This window comes from Limulus polyphemus, unplaced genomic scaffold (assembly GCF_000517525.1).
Source record: "Limulus polyphemus unplaced genomic scaffold, Limulus_polyphemus-2.1.2 Scaffold206, whole genome shotgun sequence".
NCBI lineage: Eukaryota > Metazoa > Arthropoda > Merostomata > Xiphosura > Limulidae > Limulus > Limulus polyphemus.
The window spans coordinates 742700-758292 of record NW_013665816.1 but is presented as its reverse complement, the minus strand read 5'-3'; positions in this window follow the sequence as shown (position 1 = coordinate 758292).

The window sequence follows — 15593 nt, the reverse complement described above, 5'->3', positions numbered from 1 at the left end:
ATAGCCCTCGTGTAGCTTTGCGCGAAATTCAAAACAAAAACTCCCAAAATATGTAGCTAATATACAGATAAAGTTGCATAACCATTTTCTGGGACATTTGTAATAAAGTAAATAAATATTAGTAATCAAAACTAGTGCAAGACCAGATTATATATTTTAAACGTACAATTTACTCACTTGGTAAATACATTTAAGTATATGTACGAGTGATCTAGTATCGGACGGTTACTGTTCTGACTAAAACTAACATTAGTAAGCTGGAATAGAGAAAGTAAAACATTATGAAGTAATTTTGAAAAGATATCTGTATCTTGTTTGTCAGCTAATGAAGTCTAAATGGCTTTTTTAAAGAATAGGAGAAAGTTAAGTTATAAGAATGGGTTCAAGTAAAAAATAAACAATTTTTGTCAGAGAGTTTTGTTAACAAACAACGGTGACCATCTCTTCTATTAATATAAAAATCATGGCTACATTTGCCTGATTTGTGAATAAATTATATACTAGCTGTAGTACCTGAACGGAAGTTATGTAAATTCATGATTAATGAACATGAAAAGTTGCTTGCCTTATATGTAGTTAAAAAGAGAAGGCCAATAAAAACTGTAAAACACAAAATGTTAAACCGCAAGTTTACATGTATCTCTGCATGTACCCAATAAACCGTGCCAAATTTGGTGGCGAAGTTGTGGTAAAAACATCCATAAAAATCGCAAAATGCAAAACTGAAAATTTGTGCGATTCTCTTCATGTGGACCTAATGAACCTCCATACCAATTTTGGCGAAGATCCATCCACACCCTGCGAAGTAGCCACATGGACATACAACAGAAAGTACTATTATATTTATATAGATTAGGATCCACGTGACGTTAGTATCAACAATGTAACATAAAAACTACAACGTTAAATTCAAACACGAATAGATTTATGTTAGCGAAGTTTCGAGTGATTGCTCTTCACATCAGCAAAATAAAGATGCTTTTGTTTTAATCCTATTTTGTTATTGATTTTTTTAAATTTTTATTGTAATTATTTTTTCAGAAACCAATTACAGAAATACATATTTAACGTCTTTTATAATTTGACTATAGAGGACTGGATCAAAGGAGTGAAATTCGCCGATGAAAATAAATTGAAAAAGCACAAATAATTCAATTAATTAACCAAAAAATTACAAATATCATTTAACTGAAAAGTTTTAAATACAAAATATTTTTTTCTTCTTTTTCTAACGTAAAATATGAGTGTGTCAAGTGGTAAATATGGAACTCAGAAGTACCATACAAGAATATTTTGTGTCGATTCTATAGTTTGCATTTATTCCACGTCCTGAAGAGAAAGCTGAAATATTTGGTAGTGATTATACGTGGGAAGAAGATTCTGGTATGTTTTCTTTCCCTCTCTGTATATAAGAAGCTACCAAAGTTTATAAACATTAGATTACAAATCTTTGTACTAGCAGCTAAACCTATTTGTAAACACTCTTTTAATAACCTCTGTATATGTATATATGTGAGTACAAGTCACATTTATAAACATTATATAAGAAATCTCTGTATGTAAGTCTTTAAGTTAGCCATGATTATACGTATTATATTATGGATATCTGTATGTAAGTAGTTAATCATGATTGTAAGTATTAACAGAAACCCCGCCCTAGGGGCGGCTGTTTGTAATTACTAATCGTAGTATTCATACCTCATTGAAAAAAATGGATCTTTCTTGGAAGTACTGCACGGGAAAAGTGTTCGGATTTAGCAGATATAAATTTTACTGTTTTTATATATTAAAAGTGGTATCCTTTATTGAAAAAAAAATAACTTTTTAAGAACTACATTTTTAGTACTATATTTACAAATTACATCAATAAAAATAGAATCAAACCCTCACGTACAATATTAATGAAAGCCGTGTTCTTGTTGTGAGGAGAGTATGTTTTTAATTGTGTTCTGTGATAATGAAATGATTGTTACACATACTGTAATTATTTTTCTAATTGTCTGAATTTTGAATACCCGAAGAATGAAATTGTTTATGGATATTTGTTTGTCTGGCCATTCAATAGATGGCGTAACAATGTATTTTTTTAATTTCGAACACGCACATGGATACATATACACACGCTACGTCCATTATAGTAAGATTATATTATGGATTTGTATAAGTAGGTATATAGTTAGTCATGATTATAAGTTTCGTATTAGGGATGTCTGTAAGTCAGTAGTTAACCCTGATTTTAAGTATTATATTATGGATCTGGGTTTCCATAGCCCATTGCGTAGTTTAACCATAAACAAACGAACAAACAAAAGTAATGCTTTATTAGACAAACAAAGATTTTCATGAAGCGCAATGCAATTGTTAAATATACCGAAAAAAAATTATGAAAAATTTCGTTTCTTGTATTTATATTAATATTTAATACTAAAATATCCGACCTGTAAAAATAATATTTGTCTCGGCTATTTATTTCAACGTTTGATCTTTCAGACAAATATTTTAGAATTTGATTTGTTGATAAACTATGTATTGAAAACTTACTGTTTGAATCTTCATTGAGGTCTGTTGGCGCCCTTAGAAATTTAATAAAAGTAAATGCTGATCAGTGATTAATATCGATCTTTTTGGTTTAGAAGCAGAATGTCCAACAGCTGATTCTTGGTGTCCTGGCACAGTGCCTTGTAAAACAATGAAACAGAGGATTTCATCTAAAAACCATGAAGAATTAATGTGTTCTCGTCATCTGCCTCACGAACACACGTTACCAGAAACGTCTATGGAGAAAGACACTGTAAAAAACCATTCACCCACTAAAAGTGTTGTCAGTAATAAGACAGCAGGAAAGAACGTAGATATGAATTACAGAGGTGTTAGTAATGAACCTTCTAGTGGAACAAAGCTTAAGGTTTCACCAAGGTATTCAGAGGTGTGTACTTTCATATAATTTTAGTGTTAAGATTTTCTACATATATATATATAAAGCAAATTTTAGACTTATATTTTATATCAAGCTCAAAGACAAAGTACAATAAATTAATAAATAAGATCGTATGAATAAGGTTGTCGAAGACCACGAACCTCAATAGCTTGTTGTAGCTTGTTAAAATATACAATATAGATAGCCATGTAGTACATTAGAACGTCTAGTGTTCTCCTAGCACTCTGATTACGAGTAATGAGACCAAAAGAAAAATAAAAACACAAGGCTTGTTGAAACAAATAAACAAAAAAGTTTATTCGTAAATTAAATGTCCGAACGAAGTTTTTAGAATGAGACTCTTTTCGTGGATTAACTTTTTTAGATGATAGCATCAAAGCAGTAGTCACCTTTTAATTAATTATTAATATTTCTATATTTCACAAGTATATAGGTTGATTTAGGTCATAATCTTTTGATGCTTTAGAATAGATTAAATAGATTTATGAATTAAGATTTCTAGATAGAGATGGTTATTGTGACTTAAAAGAAACAAATCTGACTGCAACATTTATTGCAAAAACAACAACAACAAAAAACCAGTCGAGCTTTTAGTTCCACCCTTAGAAGGCTTGTATAATACAAAATATACAAATGTAAACTTATCTTTAGAAAAAACTCATATTGTAATAAAAGATCTAAAGCGTCATTTTGTAGATCTCATGTGGATGGAATATTTCTTTCAGGGATCCATTTTGGCAGGTTCTTTTAAACAAGATTATATCAATCATGAAACAAATATGGATGAAAAGTACCTCAGAATAAAAGAAAATCTGGACACAAAACGCTCCTTTTCAAGTAAAAACCCCCCACTCACGTGTAAAGAAATCGGAAACAAGTCAGGAGAAAAAATCAAAAAGATTTCCCAAAGGAAAGAGTTAGAATGTTCTTCAATCATAAAAAAAGATTCCCTAAAGAGGAAGGTTTTCAGAAAACTTATTAAAACAAAGACATTGGGGATTGCGTGAGTAGTTTTGAAAGAACTGACATTTAAATTAAACGACTTTTTGTTTTTTGTATTAGCTATTTTTACTACTTTAGAATATTTCATCAGTACCTAAACAATAAAGAAAAGTTTCATTTCCTGTAATAATTAATTCCTTTATTTACTCATTCTGAATAGAATCATTAGGCGTATGAACAATTTTCCCTAGATATAAAATTACAAAGTGCTCATGATTTTACTTTTCTGAGTTATAAAAAAAAGAAAATTGATGTTGAGTAGTACAAAACACAGTGCTCCCTAAATAAATGAAGGCCGATGATTAAATTGTGTTAGTTTTTGTATTCGTCCTCGGTGATACTCTACATTGATCATTACTTTATTAGGACTCCCAGTTCACATACATATCTTTGTAGAAGACGCGTTTTATTTTCAACTGTAAAATAAACCAATTCTGCGAAGTGTCAGACGATTGCACGAGCTCAATAATTGCAGAGGAATAGTTATAATATGGTTAGTGTGTAATGATCTTTCGACTTTTAAAGGAGCATGAGAGTAGGTGTCTATCCAAGAAGTCAAATACTATTTTTGTGCCTTTGTGTTGGAAGACCTGTATCATCAGAATTTTATTCACATTGCCAATCAAAGAGAATACGTTACACACCAATTAAAACTGTGGTAATCAATTTCTGGGAATGACCAAAAGAAAAGAGAACTGGGCAAACTTATAAAGTGCAACAAACGTCAGACATCTTCCAATTGACTGACTTTTTTCACAAGCATCAGGATTTGATTATTTTGAGCTGTGTTATGCGAAGACCGTTACAAAAATTTCATAAGGCAAAATACAGTTAGTTCGAGAACCACTTACCTGCGGTATAAACAGAAAAACACAGCTTCAGTAATGTTTAGAGCATTAAATGTGGACAATAAATGATTGGAAACATAAAACGTAGAGTGGTATAATTGTATGAGTAACATTTGTGTGGCAAGGGTTGGAGTTTTTTTTTTTTTTTTTTTGGAAGAATAAATAACATACCCAGTCAATATATCTGAACAGTGTTGTTGACCACGCTCTCCCCAAAGGCTCTTTAATTAAAGAAGATAATGGAACAATCCACAGCGTTCGTATTGTACTAAGTTGTTTTAAGTAATGATATGACTTCAGTCATCTTCTTCACAAAAACACAGTAATCAAATCTAAATTACATGGAGCATCTTTTTTTATCAACCTTAACATTGCACTCACCACAGTAAATCTCTTTGACATTTATGAACTAATTACTAACTATATGTCGTGACAAATGGGCTACAGCCAAGAATGACATTCCGGTATATGGAGTTGATGTACCATGGCAATTCTAGGTTACTTGGTGGTTGAGGCCGATTAGTGTATCAACAAATGCATTATATAGTAAAGATAACGATCCTAGGGTTAAACCTGGTTGTCTGTATAAAGCTGCACATGTTTACATCAACCTGTCAGTCTAAATATAAAGGTATTAGCTGAATGGATAACTCTACAAAATATCTTCACATAGCATGAAATGTACTTAAAACCAACATTTTTATATGCTGCATATATCGATTACAGTGTTGCAATAGATAATATTGAAATTTCTCTAAGATATAGATTTGTTTTTAAATGTGTGAATTTTGTATGATACTTACCGTTTTGAGTCTTTCATAGGTTTAGTATTTTTATAATAAATTCAATTATTAATTAATTTCTTGCATAGATTTTTGAGAGAAAATTATTTTTGAAGTTTAAGCGCTTAGAAAGACGACATGTATTACAGGATACAACCAACCTTTACCATAAATGATGTCTTTACTACCCCAGGCAAGAAAGAACGTGAAATAGTTAAAAACTTCAAGGATAATATCGTAAAAAAAAACAAAACCCATATTACTGAGTCTTCCACATCAGAAAAGTCACTTTTACCCCGAAAGTTAGAAAAAAGCCGACAGGGAAAAATATTCACTCAAGAAGATTCAGATGGACTCACATGTCTAGTAAGTATGTTACTAGCGTTAACATTTTTATTGAAGTTTTCATGCTAATTATTAGAAATGTCAAGATGTTGTTGACTCGCAATCTGAGGGTTGCGAGTTCAAATCTCCTCTCCCCCCTACCCAAACATGTTCGCTCTTTTAGCCGTGGGTGCGTTATAATGTGACTATCTGCCTTCCCTCTAGTCTTTTACTGCTAAATTAGAGACGGCTAGCGCAGATAGCCATCGTGTAGCTTTGCGCGAAAATTCAAAAAACAAACTTTTCTCATTCTTATTGTGATACTATGAGGAGGATGAGTAGAGAAATAACTTAAATTCTATGCATCCCTCACTTTATATCCCTTTAAAGATTATTTTTAATGAAATAACCAGTATTTGAATGAAGAGCTAAACCAACGATAAATTACATTACTTATTAACAAAAACACACACCAACAGTAACACCGCGGAAGTTTTTGTTAAGCACAAAGCTACACAATGAGCTATCTGTGCTGTACCCAACACGGGTATTGAACCCCGATTTTAGCGTTATAAGCCTTCAGACTTACCGCTGAGGCATTGAGGGGCACGGCTTTCTTTTGGCTTTCACCATTCTTCGAGAATTTTCAAGACATATAATATTGTAGAATCAAATTAAAAAGACGCTTCCCCAGTTTTTTTTTTAATTACCCAGAAAAAGTGTGTGTAATGAATATATCACCACATGCATTGTTCCCAAAAGAATGCTTATAACACTGTTGTTCTAAATATTGTAATATTTTTGCTTGAGGAGGTTCTACATACGCGTCATTAAAACTAATTTTTATCATACATGTTGGTGGTGGGTACTGGCAGTGTTAACTAGCTGCCTTTTCTTTAGTATATCAGTTTGTAATTAGAAAGGATCGAAGTTCATGTTCTATTTTTTCTTTGAATTTATTGATCGTAAAAGATCGTTTTAAATACTCCATTTGTTCTTAGTAATAATGTGGTCGTCCATTTGGTAAGTTTTCTCTATACTTCTTTTGGTCTAAGTATTGCGCCGTATATATATTTGCCGAAAAGTAAAGTTATAAAAATACTTATTTGGTCTGGATAATCACGTACTTGTCATTTATGAGGTTCTACATTCACAGTTATAATATGGTGGAAATATACTGCCGTACATACCGAACTGAAAGAACATGTTAAATACTACTTTTGATCATAGCCAATATCGCACTGGTTCATTGGGGAAATTCTACATATTACTTTTCGTTCATGTATAATGTCGTTTTAAAATAGTGCTTTTGTTCTATGTATTATTCAATTCAATTAAATGTCGTGTACTTGTCCATTAAGGAGTTTTACGTGCTGCTTTTGTTCTATATATTACTTCAATTAAATGTCGTGTACTTTTCCATTAAGGAGTTTTACGTGCTGCTTTTGTTCTGTATATTACTTCAATTCAATTAAATGTCGTGTACTGGTCCATTAAGGAGTTTTTACGTGCTGCTTTTGTTCGAAGTGTTGAAGTATTTAACAAGTCACATCATGATCAATCTTTATTTAAAAGCGCTGGCTTTCTTACTTTACATATATCTTTTTCTAAGCAATATTATTCAATACGTTCTAGTTCAGTTCTGTCAAAGTTTCACCTGGAGTTGAAATCAGAGTGGGCCATAAAGTCAAGATTGGGCCTACATTGGTATGTATACTTTTCAGTTTTCTGTATGTCTTCTATGTAGTTACAGCTTAGTCGTCATAACTTTATAATGGTTCCAGTGACTCACGTTTAACTGTCTCTGCTAATTTTATTGAAAGGGAGATTCACATCTCTAGCTCTTAACTAAATTAAGAATAAAATTTTTAAGGCTCTAAAGACAGAATGAATATAACTAAGAGTTAATGCCATATAGGAAATGATGTTATTTAGATCACAGGGTTTATACTTATACCTTTTACACAATATAAAAAAAACAAACATAGCTTGTTCTTTTTTAACAGTTTACAGAAATTTTCAACAAAGTCTCTTAACTGTTCTTTTTCCCAACAGGCTACGAGGCGTGTTTATAATGAAGACTTTCTAATGCCAGTTAAAGAGATATCCAAAGAAAATACAAGACAAAATTATTCTCCTTTTTAAAAAAAAAAAATATTTCTACTATAATAATCTTTCTTTCTTTTTCTGTTTTGTCTTCGATCATAAATGAAAAATGTAGAACTAACATTGAAAGTTCCTTTGTTTTAGTTTTTGAAAGTGTTTTGGACAACTAAGAAGTTAGAAATTCAGTTTTTTAAACAATTTATCCCCATATAAGTAAGTCTTTAGATAAATAGTGGACAAACTACTATCTTTCATGATTGTTTTATACGTATTAAACGACATAATTAATAGTTTATAAAGTGACTTTACTCCAACTTAAATTAATTTGTGTTGTATTTTACCTTAAAAACTTAAGCTTTTAGTATTTTATTGTTATGATTATTGGTTGTACATCAGAAAAAACTCGCTGAGTTGAAGTGCTCCATATTTTAATGGCAAATTTGATAATGTTACAGAAACAAAATCCAATAAATACCAGGATCACTCAGTTTTTAAAAGGCTATTTTCTAAATAATATTACAAAAGGTAGCGTATTATGAACATAGATGGCAGCACCATAAAAACTTCCAGTACAGGCAGTTCATTGTTTAGCTTTGAGCTCAACTGCAAACAAACAAACAAAAAGGTATTATTTAAATATTATATGATTCTCTCGTAGTTTCTGACATGAAAAAAAGAAATATCCAACACTTATCTTCATATGTTTTAGCATTTAGGTATGATATTCTGAATGTGAACTGTACCTTGGTCGACATAAGGTAAAAGAAATTAAGGTGTTTCAGCCATAACAATTCCTAAATTCTAAAACTGCTGACCAGAAGAAAGGAAATCGTCAGAAGCGCTCGCCAACTATAGCGTTTCATTTAACCGAATAGCGGGTTTAGCTGTATAAGCTATAACGGTGTCACAGTTGAATCTTGGACCTCAAAATACACAACTCGGCGCGCTAAGTACTGAGATACATTTGGCTTTTTATCGTTTTACATTAAATATTGCTAGGTAATTTTTTTTTCCTGTTAAGACTTCCCAGAAATTTCTATAGAAATAACCTCTAAGTTTTTATTATTATTGTACACATAGCTCACCGTTTTTCAATATGACCCAGTTGCCATGTGTTAATTTAACATTTGGTACGTTCGAATGCTAAGCTGTGACAGTTTCACAATTTTAACTCTAATTTTCAATAGCTTGGCATTTATTTTAACACAGAGGAGCATGCTAGACATTTTAAAATCTTACTAAAAACGATTCCCAGAATGATATATTAACCAACTGATATCCCATTTATCGATAAAAGAATAACCGATGAATCTTGAAACACTGAAGTGTCTTGTTTTTATCCGATTTCCCAAATCTTTTGTGCAGAGTTATGCTGTTAATCATGACCAAGTAATGCAATATCGACGCTTTATGAGTAATTAAATAAATTGTTGAAATTGCTCAGTCGTGTTTATTGAAAGAGCAATCAATTTTACAAAAGTTCTTTTGTTTGGCTTGAACCAGCTTAGTTTTATCTCCGCTATTTATCTTCACAGTAGCGAAGTATCTTATCAGCTGCCTACATCATCCTTTTAATTGCCCCTCCCATTTTGGGCATCCACTGTAAACTTATACAATCGCCCTTATTCGCCCACCCACAACTTCTCCTCTTCCCGCAAGGTCCTCCTGTAAGATGATTTTCAATGATAATATCTAATTTTGGGGTATGACGTCATTTCGAGGGGTTGTAACTCTTATTTTAGAGGCTTGATATCAGATTGGTTAGTGGGCGAAGCGTAAGTTTGACTTCGTAATGATTTATCTCTTGGATAGTTAATTGGGAAGAGAGCATAAAAGTAGACCAACAGAATACAGGATACGTACCCCTGAAAGTTTTAGGAACGTTATGGTAAGTTAACCGCTGTGGAAGAATCATGCAGACAAACATATACCCTTAAGACCTTGGACCTAGTACAACTCTGTAAATACAAGCGATCCTTGTATAAAACTTTAACAAACTATGTAACGATTTCAAAAGACTCATAACGTGGATAAGTGAATAAAATTAAAAATAAACTCCAAATTGATTTATATATGAGTAAACTGAATCGTGAACAAACTCGTTGACTTCTAATCTTCTACTACCTGGTGCTACGTCAACAGAGATAGAATTAAACCAAATCTAAATTGTCTCTTTAAGCCTAACTTCTTACAGGATTTTACTCACTGATTATAGGCTTTAGTTCTCTGTTGTATTGGTTTTCTTTTGTCTTCATTAAAGTACTTACTATTTTAAAACATTTTAGTTCTGATTTAAACTGATATATTATTGTTGCTTAATTTTTAATAATTTCGAAAATATTGCTATTTGAATTTTAACAACCGGTAGAGGAATGGAAAACTTAGTCATGAATAAATTCACATTTAAAAATAACATCAAACGGGATAGTGTATATTTACCCCCTCCCCACAAAAAACAACAACAACAATAATAACAAATCAACTTAGATAATGTATATCCTAAGTTTGTTGTTTGTTGGAGGCTACTGCTAGGTAGCGCTATGATTTGAACACTTTTCGAGTTATTACTTTTGAATTGGTCAATGTAACCCTTAGCAGCTTTAACTACCAGCTAGTTGTAAACAATCCAATACACAAATTTACAGCAAGCTATAATTTTCATATAATGATGTTTTGGTTTTATCTGTCAATGCAGAAGTATTAACTGCCGTCACTAGTGATTCAAGTTGACCAGTTATGACAGATACAGCTCATAAGTTAATCAACAGGCTATTTTGTTTTGAATACGCTGCAAATCTTTGGTTACTTAACGTGTGTGTCTAAAATTACTCAGATAAATTAAGAGTGACGATGAATAACATCACAACAGTTTTCTTAATATTCATATAAATTGCTTATTAAAATGAATAAACAGATAAGTAGATGGGCAGATAAACAGAAAAGGACAAATGTATATTGGCCTATTATGTGAAAATAACGCAAAGAAATGTGAAAAAAACAACAACCCCAAAATCGCCAACCAATATATTTTATATGTACATGTATGCAGCAACGGTGACAAGTTTAAGCATTGAAGTTTTCACGAAAGGTTTTCAAACGTAATGTTTTAGTTTGGTTTATATGTTATGCTTACACTCACTTTTACAATATTAGCCATAAATCTTGGAACATAACAAATTGAATAATAAATATTTAGTAGATGGTTTTAACTATGTGATGACATCGGTTAGGCATGGGTACTACAAGTTTTATGAAATTGTCAGCCGGTATTTCTTTTCGTTTTTGTTGAACAGCCTTTCAAAGTTGCCCTACATTAGTTGATTTCTCTTTAACAGCATTAATTTTTAAACGGTGGCATAAATTTTCAATTTGATCAGTATCGAGGTTTAGGCTGGCCATTTCATGGTCTTTTTATCACCAGCTCTTTCCATTTCTTCCAAATTTATACCTCTTATTCAGGAGGATATTATGTTTTGACTCGTTATGATGATAGCGTTTTAAACTTATGGTCTATTAAACGTTGTTAATTCCATGCTGAACTAGTATAAAATGATACTCATCTTTCTTATCGTCAGTTTTTACAACCTCTTTGATTCCTGCAGTGCTCTTGTTTAAACTTTTCATCTCACAATAAAACCTTCTCACGAGTCCTTTTCCTTCTCCTAGTTTTTGTGCATAGTTTAAAGGTTTGACCATGTTCCAACGTTTATTATATTTTTTGTACGCGCATCTTTTCATTCTAGACCACTTTTTTAGCAATCACCTTCGAACAACATAGTGCTGATACAAACTTCTTGCAAGATCTGTATTCCTGCATTTATTTCGGGAATGTTTTGAATCGATTTGATGTTGCAATTCTTCATATGACACTATTCTTCTGTCTAGATGTGTGTTACCCTCAGCTAGAGTAAAATACTTTAATGTTCTTTGAACTACCACGTTGAAACCCTAAGTTTTAAGAATGTACCATTAAGTTTTCTTCTCATTACGCAAAACAATGCTTTCTGTTCGTTTCTTACTGCTTAATACTAATGTTTCTTTAAACTTTCCATACATTTAAGTATGTTGAAACTTAGAAAGAGTTTCGATACACTTTACTGGTAAATTGCCGCACTCATCTCATTGGTACAAGAGTGTTGGTGACTTGAAACACTTGGGAAAAATATATGTACCATTTTGTAATCAGTGAGTTCATCAAGCTCACTCAATCCACACTTAATTTTCCTAAACGTTTATTTTTAATTAAGTAGTAATACTATTTACGAAGGGAATAATTGTTTTTTTTTATTACCATAAAACAATATGTGGAAAGAACTAGACCTTGTATAGCAGAGTCGGCTGGTATATGAGTATTAATAAAAAAAATTATTAAAATAAAGTACAAGAACAATGTTTCGACCTTCGTAGGTCATCTTCGGGTTAACAAAGACAGTTTCAAAGTGACAGTTACTGGTCATATGTCTTAGGGACGAGAGTATGAACAAATACGAGATTGTAGGGGCGTAGCAGTTAGATGTTAGGTGATTAATATAGGTATAAAGGTGTTCCTTTATATTGGATTGAGTTCTTGTATAACAAAGACAAACAAATGAAAAACCAAAGAAGCTCTACTTATACAAGAACTCAAACCGATATTGAACCAGCATAAAGGAACACCTTTATATCTATATTAATAACCTTACATCTAACTGCTACGCCCCCTACAATCTCATACCTGTTCACACTCTCGTCCTTAAGACACATGCTCAGTAACGGTCAGTTTCAAACTGTCTTTGTTAACCTGAAGATGACCTAAGAAGGTCGAAACGTTGTTCTTGTACTTTATTTGAATTAAAGTTTTTAATACCCATATCAGTCGTTTCTGCTATACATTTTTACTTCAAGTGGGTTTCTCGTCATCATTAACTAGACCTTGTATTTTAGTATCATTGTTTCTTATTCTTGCAGGTTTGTATAGCAAAATGAGTCTTTCTTATTTTTAGATTCAACACGGATGAATCATGAGGTAGATAAATTAGACACAGATGGTCTTTTGTGAATTTGTTACTGTTTTCTCCATTGTTCATCTGCTCTTCAGGAGATACACTGTGTTTCCTCCACCTTCCTGTGGAAGGTTTAATCAGAACCTCAAACAGGAAGTACATATTAACTTTTTTTATAGACTCTAACTAGGTATAATTTTTATCTGATTATTGAGAACATGATTCATGTTAACTTTTTATTTTCCCTTGTCTCCGCTGCCTACGCTGTGTTTTCCGTCATGTCTACTAAGTTTGTTAAGTGATGATTAGCAGAAGCTCCATTCAGAAATCATTTTAATATTATACAGCTTGTTAAACTTCAATTACTAATATTCCTCATTTCGTGTCGATAATTTTTCTTACCGGCAGATGTTAACGTAATTAAAAGCGCAACTTATCTAGGTTGGCGTACGCGCGACTCAACGAGTAAACTCAGTGCTGGTGAAGTTAAACTCAATTAATTATAAATAAACTAAGTATACGATCATAATCTGAAGATGCGTAATGCACATAAGTATTTATTTACGTTATTATATAGTTCCAAATTAACACAGGATTTTTACTTCTTAGTTCGTAACAACTCACAAGTTTGCCAAAAGAACACCAAAAAACATCACAGAAACGTTTGCTGGAAAAGGAATTCTAAAAAATTCAGCAATATAAATTACACGCAAGCCACGTTCGATATCCTATTACGTAAATATTAATACTGATACAAATAGTTAACAAACTCATATATACTCTATATTAAAATGTATTTATATATAATATATTTTCATGAAAACATTCAACAATTATAAGTGTCATCAAATTATACTACATTACATCTAAAAGCGAATTAAAGGAGGGATGATGTTTGAATATTATTTACTACCACTCATAGTTTACTTGTTTCAAGGTATGGTCTTAATTCTTACAAAAACAGTTCTTATTCAATGTTTATGAAAACAGTACAGCACTATTAAAGAGGATTGGGTTTCATTTAAGTATTTAGAAGATAATTTTGTTAGCTGGAGGGAGATGTGAGTCCTTGGTAATGTAATATGACATTAAGTTTAAGATAGTCCTAGAGTAAATTATAAGAATGATGTTTCGTGAGTTTGTTGAGATAAAAAAGAGTTTTCGCACTACTTTGTACACGTTATTTTTTTTATATATAGTGTAAACCTAGTCCTAACCAACTTACGAAAGTTTAAAAGTGGTTTAACCTTGTCGAAATGTTTAAAGGAGGAAATATATTGATTTCATCTCATGAAGTAAGCTGGACGCTGAATTAATTTCTCTTGATAATTGAAAAAAAAAACACAAAAAAATACTTACACTTGATGTCAGAAGTGGAATATTTTTTGGGAAAATTAAATAGGACTTTGAATATATTTGAAATAGAACTTCAGTTGTTAAAGATACCGACCACCAGCTCAAGTAGTAAGATTTGAGCGTTACTTGAGATGATGAAATTATTGATACAAGATCAGGAGAAACGAGGCAGAAAATTTAAAATAGATCAAGAAGAAACTAATAGGAAATTAAAAGAAGAACATCATAGAAAACAAGAAGAAAGAAAAAATAATAATAAAAAGAGCAAAATAAAGTGACAGGAATAATAGAGATCAGTTAAACGAAAGAGATGTAATACATAAAGAAAAATTAAGATCAAATATACATTAGCTGGTCAATTCAACATCAGTCAATGGAGAAAGCAATGGACCATGGTGAGAATGTAGTATGGGAGTCATATCAAACTCAGTTTGAAACCATTTTCAGAGTTGACCAGAAATATGGCAAACAGTTAGCCAAATCAAGTGCCTATAGTGCTACTTTTAACTTAATGTGGCGACTGTTATAATGCTTCTATAGCTGAAAGAGTGAAGCATATTTAGAGGCATATGAGCAGTTCATGTCGTGGATTCTCCAAACCGCAGCCTGGCACACTAACCAATAGGCCCTGCTACTTCCGGTTGTGTTTAAGACGTGCTTTCAGATGTCAGATATTTAGTCCTTTGGCTGAAGATGGTTGTACCTAAAATACTATTTGAAATATATTATTAATGACAGATAATTCTGATAGTTAATCATGTGAAAATAGATTTTTTAATGTAAAATATTTTTGAGATTTAACACTTTTAGTTAAAAATAAAAATCGAATGCGGATCTTTCTTCTCGTTTGGGTTTTCAGTCACTCTTCAACTTCCGTTTGGGTTTTCAGTCACTCTTCAACTTCCGTTTGGGTTTTCAGTCACTCTTTAACTTTATTTTTCTTCAACTTCCGTTTGGGTTTTCAGTCACTCTTCAACTTTATTTTTCTTCAGCTTCCGTTTGGGTTTTCAGTCACTCTTCAACTTTATTTTTCTTCAACTTCCGTTTGGGTTTTCAGTCACTCTTCAACTTTATTTTTCTTCAGCTTCCGTTTGGGTTTTCAGTCACTCTTCAACTTTATTTTTCTTCAACTTCCGTTTGGTATTTCAGTGTATGGTATTTCTATCCGTTTCTCTGTTTGTGAGTAATATCTAGTTTTATGTTTGTTTGAATTTATGCACAAAGCTACACAATGGGCTATCTGTGCTCTGCCTAC